The 11799-nt window shown below is 37.0% G+C and overlaps 2 long non-coding RNA genes across 3 annotated transcripts; both read left to right on the top strand.

Annotated features, from left to right (window-relative positions):
- The first annotated feature begins 5088 nt into the window (after positions 1-5088).
- On the top strand, positions 5089-8503 carry LOC118563691. Its single transcript, XR_004931356.1, has 3 exons — positions 5089-5901; positions 7353-7521; positions 8382-8503. It is a non-coding gene; the product is annotated as an uncharacterized LOC118563691 (long non-coding RNA).
- A 192-nt stretch (positions 8504-8695) lies between these two features.
- LOC118563690 lies at positions 8696-11574 on the top strand. Of its 2 annotated transcripts, XR_004931354.1 has the most exons (5): positions 8696-8780; positions 9009-9092; positions 9336-9403; positions 11013-11056; positions 11468-11574. It is a non-coding gene; the product is annotated as an uncharacterized LOC118563690 (long non-coding RNA). The 2 variants fall into 2 exon arrangements; XR_004931355.1 differs by lacking the exon at positions 9009-9092 and having other exon boundaries at positions 8764-8780.
- The last annotated feature ends 225 nt before the right edge of the window (positions 11575-11799 follow it).

Genomic DNA, 11799 nt, shown 5'->3' with positions numbered 1-11799 from the left:
TGTGTGTGTGTGTGTGTGTGTTTGCAGGGTGGGAGTACATCTGTGCTCCATCATACACCAGTCCTGACTTGTTCGTCACCCAACATCGAGCCCTGCTGTTTGTGGTTTGAAATAGCAAACATGTGAGATTTAACTGCATGGAAAACACAGCATGAAATATTTTTTATCAGCAAAACATTTTGAGGGCTGAAGGTGTGGCTTTGAGACCTAGGAAGGAAGTGAAATGAAGATCTGTCAGCAAGATGATCAGTATGAAAGGGAAATGAGGTCTGTTTTCATGAAATTGCACTTTCAACCCACACACAAGAGCTCATCACTTCCTGCTTTACACATGTGCAGCTCTTACTGGAAGGAGCAACCAAAGTATGTGAGCAAAGCACCAGAAACATCCAAAACAATTCAAGTGGAATTTCCTATATGCAACAGACATCACTCCTGAAATTTATATATGTATTTTTTATCATCAAATAGCAATTAAATTATAGAGAAATGAGCCTGAGTGTGGAAATACTGGGGTAAATGCCCCAGACAAACTGAACTGTAATTTTAACAGTTGAATTAATATGTCTTACCTGCAGCACAGATATAGTAGAAAGATGAATCTTGGAGTTCCATCTAGTAAAATCAGCAACATTCTATTTCTAAATTTATTCAGGCTCATTTTCATATTAATCACCAGTATAAAGTATTACCTACCACAGACATTGATAATTTTTCATCAATCCCCTTTCCATTATTCACACAAGCACAAGTATGCACCCGTAACAAACTCAACCATCTCAGCTACAGCATTCTCAGACAGGAAGGGGACTTTGAAAATCTCTTAAAATGTTTTGCTTTTCCCTTATTTCAAGAGAAAGCAAATTGTTTGGTCGGGCGGTTGGGGGAGTTGGGATGTACAGTCATATTCAATAAATTAGAATATGGGTTCCAATTAGGCTCATATGTCAGAATAAAAGTACCCTTTAAAAATAACAACCTTTCAGTAGGTATTTAACATTATCATTAAACCCACGTGTCTGTATACATTTTTTTCTATTGTTCTGTCATAACATTATAATCTTAAATGTTGTGTTTTTATTACTTGTAAATGAAAAGTTATAATTGAACATAAATAAAGGCTTGAAATCATAAGTCTGTTTGTAAATAGCCCATATAATGTGTATCACTGCATTGAGTGATTAATGAAAAGGGTTACTGAAATAAATGTACTTTTTAATGACAGTGTAATTTATTGAACAGGACCGTATACATTATTTCAGCCCGTCCCGCAGGCCAGGAAAAGAAGATCTTTCCATTTTTTAAAGTTTTAAAAGGGACCTAATGTTTCCTTTTAATTCAACAGAACATGCCCATGGTGTCACTGGACGAGTTGCAGCTTTTGAGATAGAAAACCAGAAATGATCTCTGCGGCCTTTGTGGAAAAAAAGGTAATGTAAATCAGAAAACGAACAACACACATCACCATGAACACACTGTCCCCAGCTAAAAGATGGTAAGGGCAGCATCATGTTTTTCTTTTCTTCAGCAGGACGAGGGAGGCTGGTCACAGCTGATGGGAAGATGTACAGAACAGCATAACGACCGAAAACATACAGCCAGAGCTAAAACTGAATGTTTTAAATCAGAGGTCTTCAGCATGGGGGTTGCGACCACCAGATAGGTTGCGGAAGTCCTTCAGGGAGGTTGCAAGATTTAGTCCCGCTCCTGCCTTGTCCTGCCCCTCAATCGTCCCCATGAACAGGAAGGAGTAACATCCCCTCCCACTGTCATGAGGAATATTATGTTCTGGTTCAAATCCTGACTGATGATGCCTGTATTATTTCTGACTCCACTTTTAATGCATGGCAGGGCTTTCAGCAGATTTGTGATGAAGCATGGGAAACTACTTAACATTTTGATTGTATCCGGATGCTTCACTGTTGGCATCACAGAGAACTCATAATGTTCACCTTTTGTAACATTTCTTTCCACCTCACAATTATGTGCTACTTATTGATGGGCTATCATCTGAAATTCCAGTAAAATCTATGAAGTGTGTGGTTCCTGCATGAAGAAAGGAAAACAGAAAGTTAAATTTGTGCGTTAGAAATGTCCAACCCGTTCTCATCTCAGGGCGTCATATAAGGCCGTTTTGTCACGTCCTTCGGCGTTCTCTGCCCACGCATATAGCACCCTTTTGCGTACACATGACACGCACATGGCTTTCAACCAACTTCAATGTAAAACCATCCGCGATGTTATTACACGCTCTCGGCTAAACCACCTCCAATGCGTTTTACAGGACGCGCTTGGGCTTATATATAGCCAATCCAAATGCGTGATATCAGACGCTTTCAGCATCAGTAGCGTGCGTGGGCTATAATTTCGCTTAGTTTTAAATTAGCCTGTGGTAGCCTACTCAATTAAATGTGACTGTGTGCTAGGTATCCTAACTAAAAACACGACAATATAGGTTCCATCATCACTTAATTGCCCGCAGGAGAATATTGGCCGAATTCAACACACACCCCCTTTATCGTCTGTCAGAGACGCTCTTTCAAATGCAGCCATCCGCGTTTTACAGGACGCGCTTGGGCTTATATATAGCCAATCCAAATGCGTGATATCAGACGCTTTCAGCATCAGTAGCGTGCGTGGGCTATAATTTCGCTTATTTTAAATTAGCCTGTAGTAGCTATATAGCCTACTTTATATAAGCCTGGATATAATCTTGGTACGCCTAATTAAACAAGGCAAAAATGTGACATAGGCTCCATCACCCCTTAATAGCCCGCAGAGCAGTATGTTCAACACGCACCCTTTATCGTGTGTGAGAGACGCTCGAGGCTTTCAACCAACTTCACTGTAAAAAACCATTCGCGATGTTATTGCACGCTCAGGGCTTCGCCAGTCAATTCACCCCAATATCGTCCGACTGCACAGTCTTATACCTTGAGCAACATCGAAGTTTGCTCCATGGTTATTATAGATGGTCATTGCTTTCCATTATTTAGGCTATCTTTTGAGAGGAGCATAGTGTCCGTTACACCCTTTGCGTTTATCAGAGACGCACCTGACTATCAAGCAAATGCGAATCCATCTGCGTATTTAAGCACGCATTTGGTCAGAAAATAAAGACGTTTTCAGTAATTAAATATTATATATATATATATATATATATATATATATATATCTTTTGAGAGGAGCATAGTGTCCGTTACACCCTTTGCGTTTATCAGAGACGCACCTGACTATCAAGCAAATGCGAATCCATCTGCGTATTTAAGCACGCATTTGGTCAGAAAATAAAGACGTTTTCAGTAATTAAATATTTTTTTTTTATATATATATATATATATATATATATATATATATATATATATCTTTTGAGAGGAGCATAGTGTCCGTTACACCCTTTGCGTTTATCAGAGACGCACCTGACTATCAAGCAAATGCGAATCCATCTGCGTATTTAAGCACGCATTTGGTCAGAAAATAAAGACGTTTTCAGTAATTAAATATTTTTTATATATATATATATATATATAATAAATAATATAAATTATAAATAATAATATAATAAATTAAATATAGGTTCATTGAAACTGATCATGAAGTTTTGTCCACAAATAAACACATTTTTTCCCCCTCCTGTTGTTATTGTTTAGATAGATTAACATCGGAGTTGGTTGAATGACAGACGCTGCTAAAGGGTTTTGAAATAAAAGCCTATTTTTAATTAGGCTATATATTAATTATATATTAGGCCTTTCTATATATATATATATACATTTCTTGGTGATTCGCATATCATCATTTTAAATTGTCTTGATTTGATGAATATAAGGCTTTCTCCAGTTTTTGAAAGCGGAATCCCATAATTCCAGAAGATCACAGGTCACATGTCACTTCGCTGACGCAGTCCATACCAGAATTCCGACTTAAGTCTTCGTCGACTCTCTAAATCTTCTTTTTACTTTGCTGATTCAGGTAAGTGAAATGTGAATATAGACATATATGCTCATGTTATGGTCATGTTGAAGCTGGTTACAGCAGGAAGTTTTATTTAACTCCCTATATAGTCTTTGCAAATAGTGTAATAAAAACGGAACATTTTAATAATAAAAAAAGAAATCCAGAGCAAATTGCTATAATGTTAGCATCTGCCTCCTGTTCCTAAATGCTCTATACAGAATGCACCTCCAAATAGTATTAACTTATGGGTTTATTTAAATAAAAGGGTTTATTATTCTCGGGCATGTTCAACACGCACATGTCACCCATGGCGTTTGTTTGAAACGCTTTAACCAGCTCAGAAGTAAACCTTATCGACTGCAATATTGGACGCTCGTGGCTAACTTCGCTTGGTATCTGCGTCCGACTGTCAGGTAGCATTGATTGCTCTCTGTATACAATGAATAGATAAAATATGCCTTGCTATCCCTGCTGAAAAAAAACAAACAATAGAAACCATTACAGAAATGCTAATGGTTTCCACTACAAAACCATTACAAACCAGCCGTTAACCATTAAAACCATTACAAAGTGGTGTCCATTACGTAGTGTGTTTTGGGCCGCATTCCATTAGGACTTAGTGGTACTGTAAAAAATATTTTAGCAAATTAGTTATTTTAACTTATTTTTTGTGTAGAGATAACTAGATTGTCCAGACAACAAGAAATTTTAAGTTTTTCTTGTCCTCAACTTATCGAAATAAGTTAGTTAAACTAAAAGAAACCCATGCAAAAAGATAACTCAAAATAATGAGTTAAGTTTTTTACAGTGTAGGTTTCCATTACAAATTTGTATTGGTCATGATTTGTATTTTTAATGGTTTCCAATACAGTTTGTATTGGTTCTGCACATATTTAATGGTTTCCATTACAGCTTCTATTGGTTCTAAAACGCCAAAGGATGAGAATGCGTTGCAGCCAACACATATGTATTGGTCATGATTTGTGCATATTTAATGGTTTCCATTGCAAATTAGTTGGTTTATTTATGTCATTTTTAAATCTATTTTGCTGTTGCAATAATTGTAAAAAAAAAAAAAAAAAAAAGAAATCTGCATTTAGCCTATTCATTATGTGTATGTGTATATTAAATCCCGTTTGTTTGAACACCTCCATACCTAAACACCAATTTGTCTTGAAGGAATAATACAAATGTAGGAACTAGCCTACACTAGGCATTAACTGTACTTGTCTAACTTTAATGTTAAAAGTTGGCTAGGCCTATAACTTACTCTGGTTTTAATGAGTCAAACTGGCCACGCGAGTGACTCTTTTAGGCTTCCAATCTGTTTGAGGTCTTTTTAGGTAAAATATCAAACTTCAGTAGTTCACACTATCACTTGACTTATTAACTAAGATTCAGCCAGGCCTACCAGTGTGACTAGTATCAGTTTTGGCCATTCAAGTCTACTCTACTTTCCACAAATATAGGCTAAAGTAGCCTAGACTATCCCACTGTCCTGTGACACATCTTGTCTTTGAACTGAATTTGATGGCCTCAGATGATGGTTTGAATTGGTTTTTGTCTCTAGTCCACCCAAGCATTGTGACCGTTCAGTATTTTGGCTACTCTTCGTGAAAACACGAGTTAGGTTATCTTAAAAATAACATGTAGGCATGTCTTTAAACACAATAAGTGCATGTTGAGAACACATCTGTGATAGAAATAAGGTGTGATTGCTAATTGAAACATAACTACAGTAATATGTCATTTCCATTTGCAGACATGACAAAGCCACAAGCTGTCAATTGCCCCACCTGCCAGGTTTCAAATCGCCTGCCGCTGAATACCTGCACAGCCTGTCTGTTCCCCTTGAAGCACAAACGAAAGGTTACCGCCAAGTGGGCAGAATCTGTTAAGAAAAACAGAAATGTGTGCAGAATACTTAAGGCTGCTCAGCTGTCTGTAAGTATCTGTCTGTAAGTCATACATGGACTATTGTTAGTATGACATAAAAGCTTGCACTTTTTGGAAAGCCGAGGGCCTGTAGTTTCTATTATTTTATTTATTTTTTTATACAGGTTACAGATATCTCTGAAATATCCATAGCCATGTAGGTCATGTGAATTGTCTTAAAAACACAATTGAACCCTGACAACAGGTCTTGTGTAGCTGTTTATAAAAGAATATCAATAAATTATAAAAATAAATAGTATTTGACACAATTATTTGTAAAAGTATGCCATTCTTAAATAGCCTAGAATCACAACACTAAGTAGGTAATAATTACATAGAAATCTCTTCTTTTTTTTTGCCATAGCATGGCTGTTTCAAATGGGTTTGTATAAGATGGACTACACATTTTCATAACTTATACTGTATAATCTATTTCTATGGATTCTTGTGGATATTTTAATACCCAATATGTTGCATCATATTGCTTAGGATATACGCAAGGGCTGGAGGTTTTTTTTTTTTGATAACGTAAAGCACAATGCATATTGTATACGAATACGATTTAATGTATCTATTCCCAAGAGTCCAAGCTTTTAAATAGTATATAATATGAGTATGCTACATAACAATAACTCAACAACATAGCCCTACTAGTCTATGATCAGAACCATGGACAGTGGCTAACTGATTAATATTTGCTACTACCACTTCTGAACTACCCCAACATCTGAAGTAGCCTATAAACAGCTTACACTAACAAATCATAAGAGAAACTATAGCCACAGAACTATAGCCAACGAGACAAGCACAGCAACTAATAGGGCCTACACAATATTAGACCACATGTTTGTGTATATAATAACACTAATGTGTAACTTGCAACATCGGTAGATGATGCAGGTATATGAACAATGTATCCAATTTCTATACTTTGGATTTACTCTACTTCTACTGTCTCTTTTCTTTCCTCTTCCGTGCTGTGTCTTATGCTTAAACTTGCAAAACATGGCTGATTAAAATTAGCCCTACACATCTAGTTAAAACAAATATAGGCCTATGCGTATAGTCTAAGACTGTTAGATTTCCAGTCACATAATCACAAAGCAGGACTTGTTCCTTTATACGTTGTTAAGGAATTGATGTGCAGGAATGTCAGGATTTAATTAGTAGAGAGTATCACACTGGTCTGATGTCAGGAATTGTTTTATTAGGAGCAAACAATGTGTTTCGCCATTGGTTCCCCAGGTTCACCCTTCTGTTTTATTTCAACAAACAATCAACATTAACTTTAAAATCATTGATCCAGCCTAACCAATCACAGTGATCTGTGATTCATAACATTATATAATAAGTACATTGTCTTTGTATTCTCATTGTCTAATCGTTGTATTACTACAGTGACACTAACTGCATAATTGTTTATAATCCAAATATTTGTCTTGTTTTTATTGTCCTTGCAGGTGTCCAAACTCAGTGTTTTGGACTATTGCCCAATTCTTTTCTTGGGACATAAGGACAAGAAAGGGGGAATGTCAGCAGACATTATGCATTGCCTTGAGAACCCAGGGAATCCTGAGATTTCTTTAATTATAAAAAAAATGAAAAATCTTTATGGGCACCTTCTACGAAGTAAGATTTCCTGTCATTTTCAACATGAACACAGTAATACGTACTTATATTCTACATAACTATCCACACTGTTTACAGTGTCAACAGATAGTTAAGTAATCTGAGCATCTATAGATAGTCTGTGGAAAAACTATCCAAGTACAGTGTGACCCTAAAAACTTTAAAGTGAGATAAGATTATACATACCCTTCTCGTCCATTGCATTAACTCAGTCAGACCCACCTTTAGGCTATCTTAGTATAGCTCACTGAGGTGGCAAAACCAACTAACCTATCTCCCAAAAGTGACAAAAGAACTCCCAACAGTGTCCTATTTACATGGTGCGACTAGTATAATTACAATGTGTACACATTCATAAGGAAAACTAAAGATCCATCTTAGCCTATGTAGTATGTTGTGATTTTTGTTTTTTTGTTATTTATTTCAAAACTTCAAACTTTATATTCTACATTCATTACACATCCAGTAAATTCTTCCAAGCCTTTTTTGTTTTTAATCTTGATGATAACTGTTTTATACAGTGTATATTGTATTATATTGTAATATTTTGAGATGCTGTGGTGGAGGAGCTGTAAAATGTAAAATGTTGACCTGAGAAGAGCTCTAATTAGCTAATTAGGTAAAAACACTGGCAATGGTTTCTTGAGGATTTAATCATCCAATCTGGGTAGGACAATGGATTTTTTTCACTATTTTCAAATTTTCTGAGATGCACCTGTATAGGTCATGTTATATATTTACTACTTTAAGCCATAGGAAAACTTAGCTACTTGCAGATAGACAGCTACTTTTATTTTCACTTTTTCATCTTAACATTCTTAATCCAGTTGTTATTAACATTTAATATTAACATTTTGCAGAATTGTTTGCTCAAAAGGATGTCCCTGGGGAGGTGGATCCAAACCGATCTCAAGAGGAGGTGGTGGAGGAAAACCAACCAGAAGTGGAGGGGGGGGGTCCAATCCCATCTGGAGAGGAAGCAAACCCTCCAGAGGAGGAGGTGGTGGAGGAGCCAGTGGTCATTAATGAGGATTTTTTTTTCTTAGTTTTGCCTTCTGTTGATTCCTCTCTCCCTCCAGCACCTGTGTCCTCTCTCCCTCCAGCACCTGTGTCCTCTCTCCCTCCACCACCTGTGTCCTCTCTCCCTCCAGCACCTGTGTCCTCTCTCCCTCCAGCACCTGTGTCCTCTCTCCCTCCAGCACCTGTGTCCACTCCTCCTCCACCACCTGCAAAACGCAATTCAAAACGTAAAATTAAAGGTCAGATTTCAGCTAAACTAATTAAATGTGGTAAAAGTCTAGCTCCAGTGCTACTACACCAGCTGAGTGCTATCACCACCACTTCTCAGCCAGTGACAACTACTGACGGTTATTTCTTTATAATGTTGCCTTATGCTGTGTCCTCTCTCCCTCCAGCTCCTGTGTCCTCACTCCCTCCACCACCTGTGTCCTCTCCTCCTCCAGCACCTGTGTCCTCTCTCCCTCCAGCTCCTGTGTCCTCTCTCCCTCCACCACCTGTGTCCACTCCTCCTCCACCACCTGCAAAACGCAATTCAAAACGTAAAATTAAAGGTCAGATTTCAGCTAAACTAATTAAATGTGGTAAAAGTCTGGCTTCAGTGCTACTACACCAGCTGAGTGCTATCACCACCACTTCTCAGGCAAGTAAATAAGCTAATTCGTGAAATCACCTGTGTTAAGTGTAATACTTGGGAGGACGTTCAGTTTCTGAATCCAGACTTTTGCAACTCTGCTTAATTTTTGACCTGTTGAACAACATAGACTTTGTCTAACCTTTTTTATTGTCATTTTTAGAATGCAGAAAACATGCCAAACAGACCATATACAATTATTCCCACATTGTGGATAAGCGTGTTGTTGGTGTAAGTATTTTTTCTTAGACCTAAGTTGCATACTTCTATGTTGCTCTCGGTTACAGTTGAGAAGCACAAGAATAACTGAACTAAAGTCTTTTGCAACAAAGTATGAACATAACTCCAATATAATATTGAGGTCAGAAAATGGCAAAGTGCTGTTCGTCATGTTATGAGGTTATGTGACACTGAAATGATTTTGGAAACGTTATGTTAAGGTCTAAAAACTGTTATGGGTGCCTTTAATGGAGAAATCCAGCGAGTTGTCACATAGAGCTCTGTTTATCGCGGTCACTGAGTACTGTCGGTACGAAAAAAGGGAAACTTGTGACAAAGGGATAATTGCTCGAGTTACTATAGCCAACAGCTAATCCAACCAGGCAGCTACAGCACTACACTCTAGGGTCATGTCCATGAGCCCCCAATCCCCCATGTACATGCCCACAGAGTGTAGTGCTGTAGCTGCTAGATGTAGCAACTCGAGATAGGCAAAACCGGTTAGTTCCGTTTTTTTCGTACCAACAGTACTCGGTGACCTCGAGAAACTGAGATCTGTGTAAAAAATTGGCGGATTTCTCATTTAAGTTCAGAGAATAAAGTAACATACTGTTCGTAAAACATGTAGGGTGCAAGTTGAGAGCATATTTTGACGACAGTGCATGTGAACTTTGGCCAGAGCGAAGTAAGACACACAAATTTGGGTGAGTCAGGCTGAGGTTAATTAAAGATTTGGTTAAAGCCGACCAACAGTGGTTTTGAGCAAATGAAATGTGTCAGACGATATTACAGTAGTATTTACAATCTCAATATTGTTCCACATCTGATCTGAATACTTTTTCAAGGACTAATTATAAGGGTCTTGTTTTGCCGTGGTTTTGCTTACCTGGCTAGTGTTGTGTTCCATCATGTCTGCACCTCTTGTGTTACCTTTGTTTACTTACTGTGTCCTATTCCATGTGTTCCTTTATTTATACTTACCATGTGCTTCTGTTCATTATCCCTACCTCCACCCCTCACCTGTGCCCTTCACTAGTAATATATCCTTGCATAGGTGTATAATATACATATACAGGGTGATAACACACAAAAAGCTACTATCAGTGCAATGCTATCTTATTATCTTACTATAGGGTGGTATACCTTGCCAAAAATGACTATGAGACTAGACTTTTTCCCCTCAGATGGTACCGACTAACTCCTTCTCAAAGAATACTACTCAAGGATTTTGAGCAAAACAGATGTAATATATTACATATGAAATTATATTAGTCGTCGCTGAATCACGTTTAATCTAGAATGGTTTCCAAATGGGATATAGCCCACTGTGACAATGCCAAAAATGACCTTGATTTAATATCTGATAACTATGATAGGCCTACTATTGTAATATTCTATTCTCGTCTGGTGTTAGTATTCATTGGAAAGACGTGCAAAAAGAGATGAATAAACTCAACTGAATAAATTAACTGACAACACTGCAAAAATGTATGTATTTTGTACCCTGTTTTAGAATAAAGCGACCACTTTTGAGCGCAATCCTTTCCACTTGCATGTTCTGCATGTTGTGCTCTTGCAAATATGTTTAAAGTTATCGTTTCCTTGTTTCATCTATTTTCAGGGAAAAGAAGAAGTCAGGGTGAAATGGACATCTTGCACAAAATGGTAAGTCCTACCCTGTAAACAGATGTACGGTCACACTTTATTTTAAGGTGTCATTGTTACAGTGTAATTATATATTTAAGTACTGAGTAATAATAGTTAACATGTACTTACTATATGGTTAGGGTAGGATTAGGGTTTGGTGGAGGGTTAGTTGCATGTAATTATGCATCATTTACTACATTAAGTACATGTAACATATGTAACAAGGACACCGTAAAATAAAGTGTTACCCAGATGTACATACAGACTATATGACCGTCAATGAGGTCATTTTTTTTGTCTATTTGGACATTCACTCTCAGATATATTTTCATCAGTTCTAAAGGACCAATACATAGTTTCGTATTTGTTTTCAATGTAAGTGTTTCAGTTGTCCTATTAATAACATTTTTCTCATTACTTTTTGGACAGTGGGAAAGAATGGCCTGACTCGTGGGAGCCAGCAGAACAATACAAATGATCTATTAATTAAATATTTTATTTTTTTGTGTTTCATCTTCTCAAAAATTAATAAAAAAGTTTTTTGGTATTTTTATATTGCAATTGTTGGTCAGATCCAAAATAAAAATGTATTCATGTCAATTTTGTTCATTGATTTGGATATTTTCTTTTATACTTTGAATGTTTCAATACATTAAAATCATTACATCTACATGTTTTTTTATGTTATTGTTGAAAGAAAGCAATAGGCTTTTAGAAAATAGACCTGTAAAAATAAACGGTTCCTGGAGGAGCCTTTTGCG

Source organism: Fundulus heteroclitus, chromosome 7 (assembly GCF_011125445.2).
Source record: "Fundulus heteroclitus isolate FHET01 chromosome 7, MU-UCD_Fhet_4.1, whole genome shotgun sequence".
Classification (NCBI taxonomy): Eukaryota; Metazoa; Chordata; class Actinopteri; order Cyprinodontiformes; family Fundulidae; genus Fundulus; species Fundulus heteroclitus.
Note: the sequence above shows the minus strand (reverse complement) of the source record. Positions and strands in the feature narration are given on the sequence as shown.